Source organism: Triturus cristatus, chromosome 1_1 (assembly GCF_964204655.1).
Source record: "Triturus cristatus chromosome 1_1, aTriCri1.1, whole genome shotgun sequence".
NCBI lineage: Eukaryota > Metazoa > Chordata > Amphibia > Caudata > Salamandridae > Triturus > Triturus cristatus.
The window spans coordinates 603,142,215-603,166,335 of NC_140579.1; the positions used below are offsets into that span (position 1 = coordinate 603,142,215).

A 24,121-nucleotide genomic window follows, 5' to 3' on the forward strand; every position below is an offset into this window, starting at 1 on the left:
CAAGGAAGATTATTCCCTTGTGGTTTAATCAAGAGCATTTTGGGCACCAGCAAGCTCAGTCGACAAACCCAAATACAGCCACTTCGGAAGTCTCTGTCGGCAGGATCCAACAGGTGAAAAACCAAAAACGGAAGTATAATAAAAAAGCAACAAAAAAAAAAGCAGGTTGCTTCAGGTTTATTAAACAGTTCCGAACTTTCGTTATTACAAATACCTTCTGTGTTTAATCCTGCACCACACTCTGCGATGTTGCAGTGTAGCGAAGTATATTTTATCAGCCATGTCTACCAAATCTAGCGGAATGCGCCAGTCTAATTTTTAAAAAACTGCAACTAAGGTAATTAGGCATTAAATTGGGATTGGCTTTAACTGTGTAGATGTGGGTTGAATAATCTGAGCTTTTCATTCTGCGCTTTGCTCGCAGTGATGAGAATTCATTTTCCATTATTGCTTTCTGAAAGTCGTGAGTCTATTTAAGCGAGCAGGGTTTAATCCAGACAACCCTTTGTAGTCCCTGGGATTTGAACTAGGAGGACGTTAGTGAGCGATTATTATAAAACAAAAACAGCTTTATTTTGTTACAGTTCAGAGTAAGAACCAGTCACTATTCCTGCTCAAGCTTCACATACACATAAGGGCTGGTCACAGAGGCTGTTTCTTCACAAGGGCAGGGGAGCGACGCCCCTCACTTGCTGCAAGCAGCGCAGGACAAAATAAAACGCCAATGAAAAGATTTAATTCCCATTTTATTTTTCTGACGTGCGCACTGAAGCAGCCAGCCTACCCCAAACCAAGAGACATGCGGGGCGTATCCTCTGCAGTCGATTTGCAGCAGAGGAAAGGAGCAGTGGCTGTCTGGATACTCCAAAGGGCGCATGTCACTCTGGCTAGCTGGCTCGCGCTGGCCAAAGTGACATCCACACTTTGGAGCATCCAGATAGCTGTCTTAGACAGCTGGATGGAGACCACGCACAAGCCTTCAGGGCTGGAAGGAGAGTTCCGCCAGCCCGCTCCATCCAATACAGGCGCTTCTTTCATGCTGTTTAATAGCATGAGAGCAGCGTCTGGATTGGTTAGGGGAGCTCGACTTCCACAGCAGATTCAGAAGTGGAGCACCGAGGAGGACGTTCAGCCATGCGCAAGTACCATTTATTTTAATTTATATAAAATTTTATTATAGGTGTTTTTTCGACTTTAGGAGGGAGGGGTTGTTTTATTTTGGGCTTGGGGAGGTAAGGGGTATTTTATTTTGGGCTTTTGAAGAGAGGTGTTTTACTTTGGTGTTTACGAGGGAAGGGTGTTTTATTTTGTTTTTTTGGAAGTGGTGGGGCACTTCACTAGCCCCACCACTTTAAAAGGGTACTAGTCGCCCCTGCCTGGTCGTCCAGCGAGACCATGCAAGTTATAGAGCTTTATTTGTCCTTTCACAAGACTTTTCAATAAAAGGAAAATGTTACTTCTTCATGAATAACTCATGGACTTTTATTGATACGTCATTATTTCAAAACGTATAGTTTCTTACCTGTCGGTGTAGTTTTGCAGCTTGAAGACTTTCTGGATTCACTATGCTGTTTATTATTCCGCCATCTTGTGGTTGGGTCCGGATTCGTAGTATTTTCTCTTTTTTTTTCTTTTTTCGTGGCCCAGGTGGGCGGCGACATCCCACCACTTGGTGTCCTTCATGACGTCGGCACGCTTCCTGAGGAAGCTCCCACCTTTGGTCGCCATCTTCGGATTCTTTTTTCTCTTCTTGTGTTAATCCTGTTTTCTCTGTTATTTTGTAAAGTCTTGTTTATCATTAACCCTTTACCTCCTGTCTCATCTTTCTGGTGGAGGAGGGTGGGTTCGCTAGTAAATCCAGAAAGTCTTCAAGCTGCAAAACCACACTGACAGGTAAGAAACTATACGTTTTGCAGCGTGAATCTTTCTGGATTCACTATGCTGTGCATAGACTTTGCAGCGGTTTGTCCTTATTGTGGTGGCTGGGTGGAAGATGAGCACTGGTTACTGAATATGTGTTGTAAGACCTTCTGTCCCACTTGCGCTTCTTTGTTCCTTTGAATATGCACACAGTAGTGCTTAGTGAACGTATGCACAGAAGACCATGTTGCCGCTTGGCAAATGTCTTGGATAGGTGTGTTCGCTAGAAACGCAATTGTTGCTCCTTTCTTCCTTGTTGAGTGAGCTTGTATCCCTTGCCTTCATAGGTGTGCTGCGACAGCTGCTAGGCATTATTGTAAACACCCTTGGTGCCGATTTGAGGCCGAATGCCAGTACTGTGAACTGGTAGTGGCTTTGATTGATCACAAACCTCAGCAGGCGCTTGTGGTTGATGGGGATGTGCAAGTATGCGTCCTTTAAATCTATAGTAGCCATGAAGTCTCCTTGCTGTATTTGTGGTATTACCTCTTGTAGGGAAGTCATCTTGAACCTTTGTTTTCTTATGAATTTGTTCAGGAACCTTAGATCTAGGATAGGTCTTAGTGTCTCGTCCACCTTTGGCACTAGGAAGTAAGTTGAGTAAACCCCTTTGTTCCTTTGGTACCACCTCTATTGCCTCCTTGCTTGTAGCTGCAAAAGCGAGAGTTCCTTTGCTGAGTGTGCCCAGTTTCTTGGTTTTCTGTTCGGAGGCTGTCTTTATAACTCTATACAGTATCCGTATTGTATGATGTTTAGTATCCATTTGTGCGATGTGACCTTTCTCCATTCCTGGATGAAGTCTCTTATTCTTCCCCCTACCAGTGTTGAGTGTTCGAGGTGCTGTTTGTCCTTGAACGTTTGGCTGGAGTTTCCCTTTATGTCCTTCCGCCCACCCCGAGGTATTGCTAGGGTGGGGGTATTTTCTTTGATGAATTCATTTGGGTGAGGGCTGTTGTCCTCCTCTCCGTGTTTGTCCTCGTCAGTTTCTGTGCCCTCGAAAGGACTGTCCCCGGGGCTGGTACTGCCAGTTCTGCTGCTGCTGTCCCTGCTATTGCTGGCTTTGGTTGTTCCCTTGGTAGCCTTGCTGGAACGTTTGGGGCGATGTGGAGGGCGCGTTGCCTCCCCTACCACCCGGTCTTCTCGTGGGTGTGCTCCTTCTCATTCCCCTGAACTGCAACGCCCCCATGGACCTTGTCGTTTCGTTGTCCTTCTTAAGTTGTGTCAACTTGTCGTCGACTGGCGTGCCAAACAGTTGCTATCCATTAAAAGGTGTGTTTAGGATGTTGCTTTGCACCTCTGGATTGAATCATGAAATTCTGAGCCATGCGTGTCTTCTCTCAGTCACTCCTATCATCATTAGCCTGCTTGATGTTTCTGCCGCATCCAATGCTGATTTTAGGCATGTATTCGCCATGCTTTTCCCCTTTTCTATGAGGCAAGTTGCTCTTTGCTGGTACTGTTCCGGTAGATGTTTTAGGAGCTTTCCTACTTCATCCCAGTGTTGGTAAGCGTCCCTGTTGATCAGGGCGTTGGAGTTAGCGATGCACCATTGGATTGCCGCATTTCTCTCCACTTTCCTGCCTGTGAGGTCCATCCTCCTACTCTCTTTGTCTGGAGGTGGTCCGGCATTAGTGGGAACATTGGCCCTCTTCCTAGCCATTGCTGCAATAATGGAGTCGGCTGGCACTGAACCTTGGATGTATGCAGGGTCCTGTGAAGAATGTTTGTATTTCTTCTCAGTCCTGGGGGTCACCGCCTTGCATGTTGCAGGCTCCTTAAATGCCTCTCTTCCCTGATCCAGCACACTAGTGAGCATGGGCAGGAATTGGCTCTTAGTTTGTTGTGGCACTAGAGTTTCCAGGAGGAAACATGATTTTGGCTTCTCATCCTCCATTTTCACCCCATAAGTCTCTGCAGATTTCTGCACGACCATGTTTTAGACCCCTATGTCGTCTGGCGGCGAGGGCCTCGAAGGGTACGTGTCTACCCCCTCCTCCGGCAATTCTGTGTCGCGATCTTGCCAATCCATGTCTTGCGCCTCCGAGGGTGTCGAGTACCAGTAGGATTGAAGGTCTTTGTCGCCTTCAACCTCGAAATAGTAGTCTTCGTCCCTGATTTCCTCGACTGGTTCTGAGGTTTTCGGCGGTTCCGCCTCCTCCTCGTCTCCTTCGACCGCATGCTTCGGCGGGATGGTGTACTGGCTCATCTTCTCGTCGAAGTCCTTTTTCCGTTGAAGGATGCTCGCCATTTCGGCCTCGAGCCTCCTCTTCTTCCTCTTCATCTCGATGGCGTGTTCGGCATCGAGGGCTGGAGCACTTCTTTTCGTGGCCATCGACGACGAAGTCTGCCCTTCTTTTCTCGGCGCCGAGGTGTCCTTTTCGAGGGCAACCTTCGACGAACTTTGTTTCTCGAGGGCTTTCGCTGATTGGGAGTCCTTTTTGAAGGATCGCTCGGTTGACTGTCCCTGGTAGCTCTTGCTTTCGTCGAGTGTTTCGACGGCAGAGCTCCCTTCGAGGACTACGCTTCGCTTCTGTGAGTGTCGCTCGGGGCTTTTGCTTCACCCTTTCGAGTGTCGCCTGAGTGTTTAGGGGTCGACTACTCCCTTACCTCCTTTGACGTCTTCTTATGGACCTAGACGACCTCTTCTGGTCCTTCGGCGATGTTGTCCTCCTCTCCACTGGAGAGACCCAAGTCTCGGAGCGATGGAGGTGGCCCCTGGCCTTGCATGTTGTGGTTCAACCTTCTCTGCCTCTCCCTTACTCTGAGTGTCTTCGCTGCTGTGGTCAAGCGGCAGGCAGAGGTTGCAGACTGGATGCTGATCCTTCTGGGCGTACTTGTGGTGGCAATTGGTGCAAAACTTGAACAGTGTTTTGTCCATCCCCACGCTCAGGGTGCCCCCTGCGAGCGCATCCTCCGTCGAACGTCGAGGTTTTGGTCGCAAAACTTCTCCCTCGCCGCTCCAGGTACCTGACCTGTAGTCCGGTGTAGTTGAAAACTTGCTTCTTCGTCAATTTTCCGTGATTCCTCTGCCAAAACTCTGGAACTCTTCAGTAACGACCCAACGGCGGAAAAAAGAATCTGAAGATGGCGACCAAAGGTGGAAGCTTCCGCAGGAAGCGTGTCTATGTCACGAAGGACACCAAATAGTGGGATGTTGCCGCCCACCTGGGCCACGAAAAAAAAGGAGAAAATACTACGATTCCGGACCCAACCACAAGATGCCAGAAAGATTCACGCTGCAAAACTACAAATGTGACAAGTTGTTATTTTACAGGGCCTTGGATACCGCAAGCAAACTCTAGCCAAGAATCCCTAAGTTTGCATGACTCTCCAGTGAAAGGTGTGGATCAGCAGTCAAGGCTCACCAACAGGTAGTTTTGAGGCCAGAAAGACCCGAGCGTGAAAGGAAATCTACGTGCCCCAAAGCTACATGTTGTATTATAAATATGAAAGATTCTAATGCCAGAAACCAGCAGTGAACTCGTGATTTGCTGTCCTTATTTCTGAAGCGCCATGTCGGAGGAGCAGGTTCTGTCTGGACCGTGAAGCATGACCAACAGATATGATTTGAAAAACTCAACTGCCCACGTTAGGGGCATTTGAATTTCATGAGGTAGTAATGTATGACTGAGAACTGATTAGATGCCTTCTTTGACTACCTGTGCCAACATCGTTCACAGACACACTGCGGAAGCACGAGTATAAAATAAACAGAAAATGAAAGTGTGCCCATCGCAATAGAAAGTTCCAGGAAAAAGCATGTTTTAAAGTCTTCAGCACATCTTGTACTGATCCCCAGGGAATTTTTGGGAGGTTATTTTTTTCAATAATTTGATTAGCACGGTGGTTAATAAAAACAAGCATTTGCAATGCAATAGGTCTCGCATTATAAAAGTGTGAGCAGTTGGCATTGCTAATAATAATGCAACATTAGCTATTGGCATTGTAAATGATAATGACATTTATTTATGTGTTTGTTTTATAAAATAGATAAAAAGGCATTGTCATGAACAATGCTAATAGCTTAAACTTTTGCAAATGCAAGACCTATTGCACTTGTTTCAGTACTGAAGGTTTTTTGAAAGTTTTAGTCACTACTCAAAATGAAATCCAGTTTATCAGCGTTGCCAGTGCTCCTTTATGTTTAATGCCATAAATGAAACACAGTGTTCTAAGCAGATTGCTAAATAGCATCTCCAGCCCCGATCACAATGTCTCACTTCATGCTGGACAGTGGGCACCCTGTTTACATGCAGCGCCAAGTCGGGGTGAACTAATGCACAGGCTGAAGTCTGTCAGCCTCCGAGGCTCAAAGCATTACTTACAACAGTCCGCTGTGTCAAGGTATTGCCATGTGTACAGCACACACTCTGCAACAGCAAGTGGTTTCAAAGTTGAGGGTGACTTCCTAAACTTTCCCGAGGTGTTCATCGTGTTTGGTGACAGCCTATTTATGCTGACAGCCCAAAAAACTGTTTGTGGTTGTGTGTGTGTGGTTGTGTGTGTGTGTGGTTTTTGTGCATCTGTGGTTGTGTGTGTGGTTGTGGTTGTGTGTGGTTGTTTGTGTGGTTATGTGGTTGTGTGTGTATGGTTGTGTGTGTGTGTGTGAGGTTGTGTGTGTGTGTGGTTGTGTGTGTGTGTGGTTGTGTGTGGTTGTGAGTGTGTGTGTGGTTGTGTGTGGCTGTGGTTGTGTGTGTGGTTGTGTGTGTGGTTGTGTGTGTGGTTGTGTGTGTGTGGTTGTGTGAGTGTGGTTGTGTGCGAGTGTGGTTGTGTGTGGTTTGGTGTGGTTGGGGGTGTGGTTGTGGTGTTGTGGTTGTGTATGGTTGTGTGTGTGTGGTTGGTTATGTGTGTGGTTGTGTGGTTGGTTGTGTGTGTGGTTGTGTGTGTGGTTGAGTGTGTGTGTGGTTGAGTGTGTGTGTGGTTGAGTGTGTGTGTGGTTGAGTGTGTGTGTGGTTGAGTGTGTGTGGTTGAGTGTGTGTGGTTGAGTGTGTGTGGTTGAGTGTGTGTGGTTGAGTGTGTGTGGTTGAGTGTGTGTGGTTGAGTGTGTGTGGTTGAGTGTGTGTGGTTGAGTGTGTGTGGTTGAGTGTGTGTGGTTGAGTGTGTGTGGTTGAGTGTGTGGTTGTGTGTGTGGTTGTATGTGTGGTTGTATGTGTGGTTGTATGTGTGGTTGTGTGCATGGTTGTGTGCATGGTTGTGTGCATGGTTGTGTGTGTGGTTGTGTGCTTGGTTGTGTGTGTGTGTTGTTGTGTGTTAGTTTGTGTGTTGTGTGGTTGTTTGTGTGATTGTGTGTGTGTTGTTGGTTGTGTGTGTGTGGTTGTGTGTGTGTGTGGTTGTGTGTGTGTGTGGTTGTGTGTGTGTTTGGTTGTGTGTGATTGTGGTTGGGTGTGTGTGATTGTGGTTGGGTGTGTGTGTGTGATTGGGTGTGTGTGGTTGGGTGTGGGTGTGTGTGTGGTTGGATGTGGGTGTGTGTGTGGTTGGATGTGGGTGTGTGTGTGGTTGGTTGGTTGTGTGTCTTGACCTTATTCTGGAGGACCATACTATGGTTAAGTGTTTCAGGGCAGCTAAAGATCTGGTAACTTACACAAACATTATGGGATGTAATACTTAACAAATTGCACTATTTTTACCAGACCTCTGCAGAATGGAAAGTAAATAGGACTGGAAACTTGGTGTGGTGAGATGATAGCACCAGCCAAAAGGGCAGAATTAGAAATTATGCCTATTTGACTTGTCACTTATGCAGATTTTTGGGACTGGTGATATTTCAAGAGTATTTAAAGTGCCACATGATCTTTTTCCATAGTTAATAGCAAAAATGATCAATAGGTGAGGTGTCACAGTAGATTTTAACCGCAGATGCACCCCAAATGGTGACATGCATGTTTAGCCTAGATGTACCTAAAAGACTTTATAAGACTAGAAAAGAGCTTTTAAGAGCTCAGACCTATCTAGAGGGTGTGGTAAAGCCAAGTGTACTCTTCATTGCATTGGGTTCTAGGTGGCGTAGGCATTTGTATTTGTTTGCCGTTTGTTGGAGTAAGGTGTTGAGGTGTAGTGTCTGCAAGCCAAGTGGATGTGTGTATGAGCTAGTTGCCACAATATGCTATGCATTGCTTTCTATACGGATTTAAAGTGTGCCAGTGTATGAATGACTTGCAGAAGTATATTAAGTATGCAGAAGTAGGATTCAGTGCGGGGTGCAGTGAGTGTGTGTGTGTCAGTGTGCTATGGACAGTGCTTCAGATGCGTCAGTCTGATGGTTCAAGAGAACGAACAGTGGGGCTCTTGGTGTGTTGGTTTCACAACGGTAGTTTCTTAGAAATCTGATTTGGGTGCTACACAAATGTGTATCTGTTTATTTTGTTAATAAATAACAGAAATTAGTGCTACTCCGGAGCACTAATTTGTAGAGCTTCCTTGCGGCCATTTCAGACATCTTAACACATGGATACATTTTCAAAAGTAACGGGGAGAGCACGCATATAATGTGCTTATCCACAAGCAGTGAAGGCTACAGAATTCGCACAGGCCTCCTTTATTGCCATAATCACTCTTCCTTATCAGCCCTATCAGTGCCCACATGCAACAGTCAGACGTTTAGGATCATGTTTCAGGGAAATTCTTGCAGCTGAAAACAGAGTACACATCTAGCATTTGATTGAAATGGCTCCCGTGAAACATCCATGGAGAGGGCTACAACAATAAAACCTGGTAGAGAGCTTTATCTAATGACCAGACTGGACTTGCATTTATTTTATTTTCAGCTATGAGGCATGTCTGTGGCCTGTTATCTTGGTGCCAAGTCTGATTCCGGGGCGAAGTGCACGCAATTTCTGTGGAAAAACGGCGCCCCCTTTAAATCGGCTTCTCTGTGCTGTGGACTGAGGGAAGAGTTGGATGTGCTGAGCTGGGAGTGAGCAGAGAGTGTTTCCAAGGGTCAGTGATCGGGACTGGCCAGAAACAGAACCGTTCTTGTAATTTGAAGTGCGCCCGAGTTTTTATTTATAAAGCTTTATGTAGCGCTGGCGAGACCCGTGGGTATCAGAGCGCTTTGCAAACAAATAAAAGAGGGTGCGAAATGAAAGCACAAGGACAGACGAAAACTCAAGCAAATGTTACACTTTAAATGTACTCGTGCTGCTTTTCACCATCACATTTCCCTAACTACGAAAGAGAAGAAAACAAAACAAGTGTATAACAAGCAATGGCCGAATGTGAAAGTAATTAGGCCTAATAAATAATTTGACTCAGGTACGGACACTGCATTAAAACATTGGAAGAAAAGTCCATTATAGCACCTTAACTAGCTCAGAACAAAACATTCTTAAGTCACACGCCCTGCATTCTTTCCATTAGGAAAAGCCCTCTCCCCGGTCTCCCCCTGAAAGAAGGAAAACACGCAGGAAGATCGGCAAGAATGTGAAAAGAAAAGCATCAGATAGATCATCTTCCTCAACTCACAAACCAACAAATAAATAAGCTGTGAGGGGTTAGGGACGGAAAGCGATGCTATTCTGAAATGTCCAGGCTGCAGGAAAGCAAGGCTCCACTTGCAAAATAAAAAAAATGAACAAGTCACTCTCTGCATAGGTAACCACCTTTCCACTCCAATAATGATTTATTTTATACTCAATACCACTGTACACCCAGGATCCCAGCAGAAACACATTGCATTTCCATGTGAAGAGACTATCGAGATTACTCCTTTCAGATATGCAATGTGAGCTGCAAAAACGGGGGAGGCTAACATTTGTAAAAGTCACTTACCTCTTGCTACGACAAAACTCAAATACTGAATAAAAAGAAAAGGCCAGGGCTAACGCTCACCGGGCTAGGAGGAAATCAAGAAGCAATGAGATCTAGCCAATTAGAAAAAAAAATTAAGTCCACAAAAAATGTTGGGTAACATGGATTAAAGTGTTTTTTTTTTTTAAAACGAGGTTTGCTGTGTCACAGCGTTAAAAAAATAAAAAAACTTTAATATGCCTCACTGCACAAGAGCTCACGTATGCCTGCCGCCTACACAACTGCACAACTCGGAGGGCACATGGGGAGAAGAAACGGGTGGGCGGTAGGAATAAGAAAGATGGGGTTGGTTTAGAGCACACGTATGCCTGCCGCCTACACAATTGCACAACTCGGAGGGCACATGGGGAGAAGAAACGGGTGGGCTCTCAGTTTAATGTGCCTGAATCTTCAGAGATGTGTCCGTTTCAGTCGGAGGCTGGGAGTATGTGCGCGGTGGCGAATGCGTTTATTATTTATTTGTATGCAGATAGAGAGAGCCATACGAGTAGGAGCTTTCAGTGACACCTCGATTAAGTGGCCCCTTCATCACGTCCTGTTGCCTGTCTATTGTACAGAAATCAATAAAATGCAATGAGCCACATTTATTATTTACCGGTTACCTTTTCTCAAAATAAACGAGTTTTTCATAAATCTCTCAGAAAAAGCAAAAAATTAGTATAGCAAAAGTTATCTTGCATGGAATGCTCAGTATTCGATTTTAGATTCAAGTTTTGGTTCAGTGCAGTAACGTTTATTTATTTACTCTTAATCAGTACTTTTACTAAGAGTTAAAAACTTCTATGTGAGTGCATGCCAGGGAGTAGAGCGATGACGTACACAGTAGTGATTTTTGTAAACCAGGAAACGGGTGGGCGGTAGGAATAAGAAAGATGGGGTTTGTTTAAAAGAGAGAAAAAAAACAGTTCGGAGTAAAACAAACAGCAAAGGACAGTTGAAGGCGGCTACGGAGGAAGCAAGCAACGGAGGGAAAAAAATGACTGGGCGGGGTCCGTTGATCGCGATCAAACATCAAAGCGGCCGAGCGGCCGCGAAAGTGAAAGAAAACGAGTGCTTTCAGGCTGCCAAATGGTGAGCGCGCCCGGCACACATGCACTGTATTTGGAGGCCTGAAAGCATTCGTTTGCACTTCCAAAACTCGCTTACTATAAGTCTCGCCAGAGCAGCGCTAAAGCGCTGTCTCAGGCGAGACCTAAAAAATGAGGGATGAACCACCCAGAGTAGCCTATGAATGAGAGGACGATTCCGACTTAATTCTTGGTCTTCGTGGTTCTTATTTACTGAAGAGTTTCTAATGTATATGTCTGAGGTCTTAGGTAACCATTTCCTAGAGTATACCCTAAGTATTTGACTTGCTAGGGTGCCAAAATACAATTTGCTGTGTTGGATGAAAGGTGAGCTGATCTTAGGGCAGTAAAAACTGGTTTAACTACATACGACTATATCTAAATAGGTTGCTGCAAAAGGAGTAATGGTGTTACAGTATTAGATCAATTAACCTTTGAAAAGTAGCAGAAGCCCCGTAAGGCCATAGTAATATGCAAAATGTGAATAACCCTTACGAGGTAGGGAATGTGGTTTTATATCAATATTTCTTAGGAGAACTTGCGAGTATCCCTTTGTTATATAGAGGGTGTTGATTTATTTGACCCCTCCTAATCTATTAGCTTGTCCACTCAGGAGATGTGGTCTAGCAACTACAGACGCTGCCTTTGGGACTTGGGGACACAGGTCGGAATCCCAGCCTCAGTGCTTGACTCAACATTGGCTGATTTCAGGTACACCACTTAATCTACCTGTGCCTTAAATGTGAAATGTAATGTATGTAGAATCAAATTGTGTAATGCCCACTTGAGGTAGACAATTTTGTAGATAAGTCTCCTAACCGGTCATGTAATATACAGCACTGGTAGCTTCACAGCTAGCTTCACATTATGTAAATATACATACATACTCTAGGCATTTTATATGGGTCAAAATTTGAGCTATTTACCTAATTGAAATCTATACAAAATCCAATGGAACCCATCAGGTTTGAGGAAAATAAATATTGGGGCAGACCAATCACTAGAAGAAGGCTCCATGATCCCCACTGTTAAAATTATTTACTTTAGTGTTCTAGCGCAAACAACTAATAGGTGACAGTGTGCTTTATAAAAAAAAAACAGTTACAACACATAAGCCCTTAAGGTGTGTTACATTACATTATACTATACTATACTAGGGACAGGTTTCAGAATTAACGTTATGGTGAAGCCAGAAAGGCAGTTACTATCCCGATTCCTCGGACAACAATAATGCTAAAAGCTGAGGTGAGGGTGTCTACACATATAGTCTGTCCTTTTACTAGTCATTTAAAGTTTGTTGCCATGTAGCCACCATCAGCCCTGGGTGGGGTCGGGCAGAGTTGCATCCAGCTTCTTTGGAGTTCCGGGATGCATCATTGACCGGTTGTTTAAAGTTGTAGGCTTCTCTGTTATCACCAGAGGCGTTACACATCTAAGAGCAGTTATACTTGCATCTTCTTTCAAATATTCCACAGCTCAAGAGCAAATACATACATAGAGACAGTTTAATTTTGTTTCATTACCTAGTCTTGTTTCATTGCTCTTCTTCAGAGCATATTCCTTTCATTTGGCCTAATCATGGTTATACCAGCAGACCGCCGAAAATATTAGAAACGAGGACACTCAATAAGGATGCTCCCTTTATCTCCTGAGCTTCATTAAGAGGAAGGTCGAGTGAGTCACTTGCTGGAAAACAAAGTAGCTGTCTAGTTGTTGCAGGTCTCATTCTTCAAGGATGAATGTCACATTTATGAAATGAGTGCTGTATAGAGTTCTTTGGAGCTGACTGGCACATGTGAATAGGCACTGTTAACTTGCAGCTATAGTTAGAATGGGATTTAGTTGCATTTATAGATGTTTATAATCCATTTTGTTACAGTCTACAGGCGGATCATTGGTGCTGCCTGTAAAGAAAGTCCCATGTGCTGAACACTTATTACAGCCTCGACCTCTACGTTCTGATAATGACATGGGAGGCTCTTAAAAAGACATTTATTTTGCAGGGGGAGCATGGAGAATCCCATTTGTAAATATAATGTTGCCATATAGAGAATATACACATACTCTAAGGAGGCACAGATTCTTTAGATGCTGGCTACCTATGCGCACCTTAATCCTGGGCAAATATTCAAAAGAAGCACGATGGATCGGGGAACGGGCCATTCCAAGGCCAGCCTCGCTGCGATCGACCGGAACAGCAAACCACCAGCTCCAAGCCGGGATCACTCCGCGCAGCACCCCTAATAACACACACTACACAGATTAGCCCTGCCGTATCATGGTGGCTCAGGCACGGAAGGGCATCACCATTCAGTACAATATTCGTGTACTGGGCAGCAGGACTCAAATAAAGGGAGGCATCTGTCCTGCCATATTACAGCACAGACACATGAGGGCATCATCTAGGTGAATTACAACAAACACATGGATGCATCAACTGCGAGTACAACTGCTCACAGAAAAGCACCAGCGCAGGGCAGCGTGAGCTATGCCAATTAGGAGTACGTAGATCTCTTCCACTGAGGTAAAGTTAGAAATCGCGTGTGGTTTTGTTTGAGAACAGAGGACGTTTGTCTGAGCAGAGCCCTGACATGTAAATGTAATTTCACCTTAAAGTTTTACTTAGTGTCGTCATTCAGACTGTGAACTCGGACGTGACAGCGCGTTTTTGTACCTGGACCGTACTGACACTCCTCAGAGCGTTTCCTCCAGCACATACCTCCTTTCACCCACCACTGTTCTCAATCCAGCGCCCTCACAACAAGGCTTGCTGCCGATAGTTAGATAATCCTGGGGGGACGGGGGTGGGGCGTACTGGGGGCTTCCTTCTGTACACACCACATTTCCTCCACCACTGTTGTCACTCCAACACTTAAAGGTAAGGCCTGCTGCCTGTACCTATAAAACCTGGGGTGTACCGATCGCTTCCTTCAGCACAGACCATCTTTCACCCACCACTGATTGTTTTCACCCCAGCACCATCACCGCAGGGCCTGCTGCCTATACATAGATAATCCTGGGATGTACCGAGCGCTTTCTCAAACGCACACCTCGTTTCATCCCTCACTCACCCACTCAAGAACCATGGTAGTAGGCCTGTCTCCATTGCATCTCTTTCTCTGCACAGAGCAACCTGGGTCTTCAGACTGGACTTCACACCCCTATGATAGCAGTTAAACAGCCCTGTTCATAAGAAGTTAGGTTAATCTAGGGGGCAGCAGTTTAATAGATGCCCCTCCATCAGAAAGCACACTTATTTGGAGAAGAGGGGACATATGTTTTGGTAAGGAAAACTGAAAACATTTAAATTTGACTTCTTCCTTTACCTGGGGAAGCAGTTTCAGAAAAGGATCAAAAAGAGAGTATACAACATATGTGAATTGGATTAATAAAATAAGTCTCCAATAGTAAAGTACTGAGGGCATTTCTGTTGGTCTCTCGTGGAAGTAATTCAGTTTTTTCCCGATTTAATTTTAAGGTAAAGATAAACAGGGGTTATCCAAATCAGCCAAAAGGAACCTGGGTAAATGCATATTATCAATACAAAAACAGCAGTTCCATTGGGAATTCATTTGTTTACCTGCCAGTATCCACAGACCTGTATTAGAGCAACACAATTGTTGGCTGTGTCTCATCAAAATTATTACTACACAAAGTGAAGAAAGTGTGGTGTTCAGAAGTGGCTCACACGCGATATGTAAAGAGTCATAAAATTCAGCAAAGATAATGTGGTGAGAGAAGCATGTGACCAGTAACAATATTCAATGGTTAGTCATCAACCTCGATAGTTAAGACCTTGTTGCGAAGTAAGTAAACATATGTTGCTGGTCCACATGCAATTAATGTTGACTGCCTAAAGCAATATGCAGGTCATCACGGGACAAAAAGAATTAAGGAGGTCCGAAAGAAGGGTGGTAACATGATAAAGGAATTCCCAGACTATTCTCAAGAAAATACAGAATGTCTATCCCATGAAGCACAAACGTATACATTGAGGGTTCTTGAGACAGCAAGGTACAATTCGGAAGCTCTGGTACTGGAGCAGTCAGTGAAAGTATGGAACCCAGAGCCATCCCATAAAGAATGAGCAGAGACCAAACCTTTGACCATCAGCGTGATGGTCAATCACTTAAAGAAGGAATTCAACACCAGAATGGATTTAAAAAAAATCACTCCAAGGCTCAGAATTAGGAGCTCCAAATCAATATCATTGCCCGAGATTCAATATACATGTTCAGAATCATCTGAATAATCCCCCTAAGGACTGCCATTTCCAAACAAGTGTAAGTCCACGTGAGATCACCTTACAAGACGGTGAAGATGAACTGAAAGCATTGATGGAGTACTAGAGAGCTTCTACCGAAAGAAAACACAAGAGAGGAATAGGGGACCACACAATTATCAGCCTGTAAAAGTGAGTCTGGAAAAATTGTCAGTTCCTGTCTGGGCAGGTCACTGGGGAAGACTGTAGAGTGAGCTCAGTTGATGCCAGCATCTCCTTGCACCTACTCCATTTTTCTCTCCACGGTGCCAGTTACCCGGTGAGCTATAAATAAGTACACTCACCAACTTGGCAACCCTCTTCCTCTCAGCTACATTCTGTGCTAGTCAGGTGGAGGAGTCTGGAGCATGATAGTCCCAATCAGGCAGTACATGACCAGAAGAGGATACTAGCTTGACTCACCATGTTACCTCCTCAAAGTCACACTGACTATATAGCTACCAGAAAATAAGCTTTCCCAAGTCAAATGCTTTGAAGATGCCTAATGTATAGGGCCAATGAGCTTACAAAGGAGAAAGTAAACATCTCAAGTGGAGCCGGAGACTTACAAGGGGGAAATATCTTTCAAATATCTTTTCTAATAACCTCCAAAATATTGATTACTAAAGATATTTTTAAGAAAGAGTTTTGAGAAGATTTCCTATGGGCAGTGACTGCTGCAAGGTGTACCTTAATTCAATAGTAGTTGTTTTGGATGCACCAGATGCTGAACCACTTCCACTTGAAAGCCTGTGGTGTTCTGGAGGAAGGGCACTTTGCTTCTTTCAGAATGTCAATTTGGAAAATTCAAATGCCCATATTGTGCAAGTTCAGGAGCCAGGTCGCTAATTTAAATGATGGAAGACTGGGATGTAGCATTTGGCCCCGGAACTGTAAAGGAGGGTCACCTGTATGATTGCTCTGACAGGTGAACCAGGTCTGTAAACCACGATTGGTGTGGCCACTCCGGAGTCAATAAGTGGAACAGTGTAATCAACCCTGCTGGGATCAACAGAATAGTAAGAGATACATAAAGAAACATCACTGACCAGTCTATTGTAAGGATTCACCTTCAAAAATAATTGATACTACTCAGAGGCACAGTTTGGGCATTTCTGGTTTCTGCATCTCTGAATACATTTATCTGTGGAAAGTCCCAATCTTGAAAGGCTCGTTACAGAACTTCACTGTCGAGGACCCATTCGTAGATTTCTTGAAATGACCCACTGTGCAAGTCACCTACCGCTTTGTGAACACCTGCAAGGTCAACTGCGTGGTCTGCAAGTCCCTTGCTATACAAGTCATTTCCAAATCGTTTGTGCTTCCAGGGAGAGTGGTCTGGAACGTGTCTATCATTGCTTGTTCTGACAGAAAATGGTTGCGTTGTCCATCTGAACAAGAAGAGACCTTGTCTTGAAGGAAGGAAGAAACGTTAGAGCCAGTGATAGACTGCTCTCCATTTTAATAGATTGATATAAATCTCTCCTTTTCCGATCGTGTTCTCTGAAGATGATCTGTGTGTGCACCCTGTTCCAAAGAGACATCTGACAATTGTCTGTGGTTGAATTTCATGTTGAATGGAACTCCTTTTAATACATTTTGAGTACAGCACTACCAAGGCAAATATGGCATTGTAGCTGCCATGGAATGCGGATTTCGTAGCAAACAGACCCTGCAGCTGGATAGAAGAGCTTCTCTCTTCCAAAGGATACTCTACTCTGGACTGAGTAGCCAGAATCGTGCCCAAGTAGTGTACTGATTGAAAGGACAGCAATTTACTTTTTGAGGCAGACATGCAGTGCCAGTCAGTAAAGAGTCTCTTAGGCAACCCAGAATTCTTTTTGCCACTGCCATACATTTGGAAAATGTTCTTTGGACAGACTTAGCCCAAACGGAAAAGACCTTTTCTCTCTACAAACGTTAGGAATTTACAGTTTTTTGGTACAGTTTAAAGTGGACGTGCCCTAAAGGTCTGTAGCACACATCCAGTTTCTTGGATGTAATTGTGGGTAAATCTGATGTAAGGCCAAAATCCTGAATTATTCTTTATCAATTTGTTGGTTGCTCTGATACAGTGACTAGGTCTAAATTGTTGTTTGGGCCCCTTTTTGACAACCAGAAAGCAACAGGAATAAATTCCAATTACATTTTGGTGATCAGGAACCTCCAGCTCCTCTCCCTCCTCCAGTAAGATGTGGGATTATTTTTTTAGATTTGTTCTCAATGGTACTGAGACATTCTTCTTGGAGGAATAAATGGGGTAAGACAACTGAATCTCAGCGACTCCCCATTCTGAACAATATTCAAGAACAATTTGTCTCCTATTTCTCTTTGCCACTCTTTCCAGGTGCTTCATGACGCTTGCCCAACTAGAGTGACAAATGAAGAGGGGGAAGAAAGGAGTCACTGTTTTGGAGGCAGCTTCCCTGAGGTTGCAGATGGTTGCCTGCTACCTCTTACCTTTGAAGGATTATGTTGGTGTCAAGGTTGCCTCTGCTGATGATGTTCCTCCTGTTGATACGATCGAGGGACATGAACCCTCTGTGAGGAAACAAGTCTTTCAAAATGTCTTTAGCACCTTATGCATTCTTTTTTCTTCTCCAACCCCACAGCTCCTAGAGTCTCTATTTCAGCTTTCATACTATCAATGTCATCGTATGTGTGAGTTCTGAATAGTGTATTCCCTGAGAAGGGAAGTTTATTTGGTTGCTAAGCTTTCGGCTTGAGCCCAGTGAGATAAAGGCAGGACCTACGTCTCAAACACAATCCATGGCAATAATCGTGTGCTGCAAGATTTGAAGAATATGCAGCTGCACTAATCACTTGATTTGAAACAAGCATAACTATTGGACATACCTCATGACAGTGTTGCATATCTTTCCTTGGCAGTTTTTTGTGTAACCCTAAAGGGAATCCCATAAAGATATGTCATAATGCCCTAATAAGGTAGTAGTGATAGCCATCTTCATGAATGTGGCTGATGCTACACACATCTTTCTCCTCATATAATCAATTTGTCTACTTTCTTTATCCAGAGTAACAGTGGAGGTCAGAGCTATAGCATTTGGCTTCCTGGCCAATGAGTCAATAACTAAATCCAGTAGGAGAGTGGCTTTAAGGAATAACCAGTCCTGTTCGGGTAACATGCACTGTCTCAGAAGTCTAGCTGCAACAGGATTAGCTGATGCAGGAGTGAGGAAAATTGCATAGCCTGTTACAAAAGGCAAGGGACCAGAGATAGAACTGGTTTGGTGGCGGATCCTTGATGAAGAGTCTCAAATGTGTTGTAGTTGCAGGTGGGACTGGCATCAGTATATTGAGCTTAGCTGCTCCTCGATAAGAACCTCATTGAAGCATCCTTCACATGTCATCAACCAGTGAAATACAAGCAGGAGGCCAACTTGGGAGTGTTGGAGAGCAGCCTCATATGGGCGAAGAAGCAACATGCATCCTAGAAGGGTGAGAATATAGAGGTAATGGTCTTCCTCTAGAATGTCTTGATTTCCTTGAATGAGACCATCTAGAACGAGTTCTAGAAAGCTATCTCGGTCTTCTAAGGGGACCTGTATGTCTTGAAATCTTTCCAGGAGCAGTTCGAGGCAACAGTGGGATAAACAGATGAGACGGTGGTGCTGGATAGAAACAAGAGGAAGCAGACTTCCTTGGGGAGAGAGGCTCAGGTGACTGTGCCAAGATGGTAGTTGCCTCATGTGTGGGTGACTATGCCTTGGAATTCTGTGAATCACAGGTGTGTGGAAGCGTCCTCTTTTCATTTAATTATTGCACTCAGCAGATAATGGCAATGATCTTCTCAGTGTAGAGATCTGATGTCGTCTCTGGGTCAACCCAGAGGTTAAAGCCCCCTGTTCTTTGATGTCAGCTCTAGTCTTCGCAACAAAAGGCCAATGGGTCTAGACTTTGAAGGCGATCCTCACACCAAATGGATCTTCAAAGTCAATGAGTGATTTACTGTCAATGGTTTGCCAGGCTTCAACAGCAAGCATATTGCAACTACATCGGTCTTGAACATCATAAACCTCAACATTAAGCATGAGAGGTCTAATTCCTGTGAGGATGTCTCCAATTGCATCTGCATAGAGTAGAACGAGCTGTGATAGAAGGTCCCGCTTATCACTCAGACTTTCCTGAAGTGCAGCCTTGAAGCTTTTCCTCTAGGCCAAGAAGCCTGATCTTCTGCCAATCTGTTAAAGTCCTTCAGGATATTGTCTGATAGGGGCAGCAGTCTTCAGGACAGTGCTTTTCTGGTAGAGACACAATAAAGAGGTCATGATGTATGAGTGGACTATCACTGCCACAAAAAGTGATTACACAAAAAACACAGGCATTTTGAGAGAAAAAGAAAATTTCGGAAACACAGTCCTAGTCTGAAATGGCGTCAACTTAAACCAGTATTTTAAGGTTCCGATAGGTTTCCAATATGTAAAAAAAAAAAAAAAAAAAAAAAAACAGGTAGAAAAAGGATGAGATCAGCACTCAAGAATTTTGCTCACCGGAGCTGGAAAGAATGATGGCTTTAACTGTCTGTTACCTGTAGGACATGATGGACAGGAGGAGGTTGAATATTTCAGCCTATATTTATGGCAACATTTCTATTACCATGAGCCTGCTTCTCGTATCAAAATAGGCTTTGGCAAGATGGTTCTAGACACTTTTTAAAAAAATTAAATTAGTAGCTATTTGATTTTCGTTTCTCTTTTAAACGGAGGAGGAGGAGACTAATAAAAGCCAAAATCCAAGGGAAATCCAAGTGAGGCTTTATTCAGTGCAACCACCAACAGATACAGGTCTCAACAACAGCGCATCCAAAGCCGGAATGACTCATGACAATCCATGAGGTAATAACATTCTACATTCTATAACTAGCACGTGCAAGTTGATTACAACACATCCCCCTTACAAAATCATATAGAACAACAGAATAGGAAATGCCTCTATACAATAACCAATACATAAGGAAAACAATGAAGAACAGGCAAAAGGTAAGAAATTCTCAGCACCAGCAATTATAGGAACAACAACAGAAAGTGAAACATAGACAATTATTAGTTACTCTAATACAAAACATAATCCTTGAATTTCACAGGTACATGCCTGTGTCTGTTTGAATAACCAGTGTTTATGTTTCTTTCCACAGGAACACAACCATGGTTGGCGGTTGTACGGTGAATTGTCTCCGTGAACTTAACCAGTCTGGACATACTCCAAGTACAGCCGTTGTCTAGAGTTGCAAAGTTTTTCATAATTGCGGTGATGACATAAGGGCCAAGGAAATTAGACGCACCTTTGTGACCATGATTGGCCTTTTTCACCAGAACACAGTCACCCAAATTCCACTTCCTCTCCCTGACTGACATCTTGTCATCATACCGCAGTTTGTATTTCTGCTGGTACTCAGCAAGTTTAGTTTGTCTTAATTCATCAGTTACAGCACTGTTCCTCCAAACGGGGAGCCATACAGGATTTAGTTTAGAATTCGCTACTCTCCCTCTCAGAGCTTCAAAAAGCGATTTTTGAGAAATGGCATTTGAAACAGAGCGGTGTGCCCATCAAGTGTCTCTCAACACATTATTGAAAGAACTCTTGACAACCCTATTCATCCTTTCTGTGAGGCCATTGGCCTGTGGAGAATATAGGGCTGGCTTATGATGAATAATTCCAAGATCTCCAAGAAAAGTATACATCTCATGGGAGGTGAACTGCACTCAGTGACTAAATATTTGGGAATACCTTACGAAACAAACACATCTTTTAAGAATTCAATCACTGACCTCGAATTAACAGTACTCGTGCACTTGGAAACCACCCCCTTTGAAGTATAGTCCACTAAAACAACGACAAACCTCTCATGAGAAGGCATTAACTCAAAGGGACCAATTATATCCAATTCCAATTTGGTCCAAACAGCATCAGGTACTTCCACAGGGGAAAGGGGAACATGATTAGTCACATGAGACTTATCATTAATTGCACACAAGTGACAGTCTTTAACAACATTCTCCATCATTCGATTCATTCCAGGCCACCAATATCTTTCTCTGACGCGTGCCTTAGTAAGGCTCCTTCCCAAATGTCCCTCATGAGCTAAGTTGACCACTTTATCTTTAAGCTCATCAGGTGGAAACACCCTGTCACCTCTCATGAGATTTCCCTGGCAAAAGGTGAGATTGTTTCAGTGAGGAAAATACCTAATCACTGCTAGCACAGGACAACCATTCCTCCTTAGACAATGAAGGCTCTGTCAACCAATTTACACATTCAAGCTCCTCCCCTACGTGTTCAGAATTCAAAGGCAATCGTGACAAACAGCAGGCTTATTACTCTGGCCTGAGATGTACTGTACACTAAAATTAAACTCTTTCAGACCTTCACTCCATCTCTTAAGCCTAGGAGTCATGTGGTCACTGTGATGAGACAAAAACATTTGAACAAGAGGGCAATGGTCAGAATTTACAGTAAACGGAATTCCCCAAAGATAAACCTTGAAGTGTTGTATTGCCCAAAACACACTCGGCGCTTCCCTTTCAATACAAGAGTAGTTGACTTCAGCTTCTCTAAGAGCTCTGGAGGCACAGGCTACAACCCTTTCCTCTCCACTCAACTTGAGAGAGTACAGCCCCAAGTCCCTTGCGACTGGCATCAGTTGTCAGGATAGTTTTCAATTTGGTATCAAAGTGCCCTAATGTTGGCATCTTTCCAATTTCAGACTTGACTGGTTTGAAAGCTACCTCGCAGTCAGGTGACCAGACAAAACGCGCCCACTTCTTTAACAAAACCCTAATGGGCTCAACAATGCTAGCAAAACCTTTTACAAACTTAGAGTAGAACTCTGCCATTCCTAAAAAGGACCTAACTTGCTATTTGTCTTCAGGTGCCGAAGCTTTGACAATACTCTCCGCAAGCTGCAGCTTGGGCTGTATACCATTTCCAGAAACAACGTGACCAAGTAACAGACTTCAGTCCAATACGGCATTTATCTTTCTTGACTGTAAGCCCCTTTTCTTTAAATTTATTCAACACAGATCTCAGAACAACCTTGTGTTCACACTCATCCTTACCATAAGCTAGAATATCGTCCTGAAAAAAACCAAGACATTAGGTAGGCTTTCCAGAATCATCTTCATTATTCTCTGAAAGCAGGCTGCCGCTGAGGCTAACCCGAAGGACATCCTCAGAAATTGGTACACCCCCAAGGGAGTGACGAAATATGTTAAATGCCTGGAATCCTTATGAAGCATAATCTGATGATAGGCGGACAAAGGGTCCAACACACTAAAAATGTTGGCTCCCTTCAGCAAACTAATAGACTCTGATATATTTGGAAAGGGCTGGCAGTCCACCCAGATCCATTCGTTCAATCCGCGCAAGTCGACACACATCCTCCCAGCCAAACCACCATCCTTGGGTGCTAAAACCACCGGAGCTAACCACTCCGAGGCCTCAATCTCTTCAATTACTCCCAACTTTAACAATCTTTCAAGCTCAAGTCTCAACCATCAAATTTGGCACTCTCCATACCTTATATACACAGGGCTTAGCTGTATTCTTTAAAATGATCCGGTGCTCAAAACCTTTGAGACAACCAAGAACATAAGAAAATACTTCAGGAAAATCTTTAAAATATTTATTTCCATCATCCACAGTATCAACCAACATAATTGTCCTTGTGGATTCTCACACAAATTATCTATCAACATAACTTGGTCTTGTGGATTCTTGGCATTCGGATTCAGAATTATGCCCAAGTCACGTTGTTGTCTCCAACCTAGAAGGTTATCTCCCCTCACAGCCAAATAAACTATCCCCACAGTCTCTCTCCCTTTGAACACAATTCTCGCCACTATATACCCAACAATATCTACACGAGACCCACCATAACTAAGTGGAGAGATGTCTGGAGGTAGAAGCGCCACATTCTCAAATCCAACAACTTCATCCCATATTTTGTTTCCTATTAAAGTAAACGGGGAACCTGAATCAGCCATAACGCTGAATTCATTACCATTTACAGAAATGTTACACAACGGCATATTAATTTTCGCAGAGTCAACATTACCATCACTCTCAGAAATACTTGAAATAACTACAGTGCGGATAGCATCAGAAGTGTTTTCAGTTGCACGACCTTTCTTGGAGGATTTGCAAACACGGGCATAGTGTCCCTTGATCCCAGAGTTATTACATACAGAATCCCTTGAATAACAACTGGGAAAACTTGAAGAGTGAGAAAAACTGCGACATCTGTAACACTGCACCCTTTGATTGTCATTACTATTCCTTTCACGATCAAAAGAACGCTGTTAATGTAGGTCACGTTCGTTACGTGGTTGGGTACCTCCGCTAGAGGTAGTGTGAGATTGAGTGTTCTTTAAAACATTCTTATTCTTTGTACTCAAAGACACCTTAGCAATGTTGTCAGAAAGTTCATCACCAATGTCACACTCAGGGTGCGTACAGCATCTTGACCTTTCTTTGTGCTTTCACTCTGTGTTTGGTTACTATCCTCACGATTTTTACTTATCTCTTTTGCCCAAGAGGAAGTATTTTCAACACCTTCCACAACTGCAATGGCTTCAGACAACATGGGATTTTTGGATAAAAGTTTTTCTTGTACCCTAGAGCTGTTGGTACACCTTACCAGTTGATCCCTCACAAGGGAATCTGAAAGTTCACCAAATTCACATGTGCGTGCTAGGGTTTTGAGAGAAGGAACGTAGCTCCCCACACGTTCAGTGGAACCTTGGACTCTTTTGAAAAACCTATGGCGCTCCAAAACGACATTGATTAGAGATCCAAAATAGCGTTCCAACATAGTCATAGACATTTCATAAACGTCTGTAGGCTCACCATCACCGTTACCTATTGTTATGAGGTCCATGCTGTCATAAATATTTCTGCCTTCCACACCTAAGTTATGTAGCAAGATGGCTTGTTTTCTGAAGGCAGAAAATTTCTCTCCCGCAATTGCCACTATATACGAATCAAATAAGTTCCTCCAGCTCTTCCAAGGTAGGATTGGTCCCCTTTTTCAGATAAAAATGCGGGGGGG

At 43.8% G+C, this 24,121-nt stretch overlaps 1 protein-coding gene across 4 annotated transcripts in view; it reads right to left on the minus strand.

Annotated features, from left to right (window-relative positions):
- Window positions 1-24,121, minus strand: part of LOC146870694 (plasma membrane calcium-transporting ATPase 4-like) — a 1,872,989-nt gene that overhangs the window by 1,449,710 nt on the left and 399,158 nt on the right. For 2 of the 4 annotated variants that reach the window (XM_085646147.1, XM_085646146.1), the window contains exon 2: window positions 15,745-19,316. The exons of the other annotated variants lie outside the window; for them this stretch is intronic. The gene's annotated coding sequence lies outside the window, so the exon portion shown is untranslated. The remainder of the gene's footprint in view (window positions 1-15,744; window positions 19,317-24,121) is intronic. 4 annotated transcript variants of the gene reach the window in all.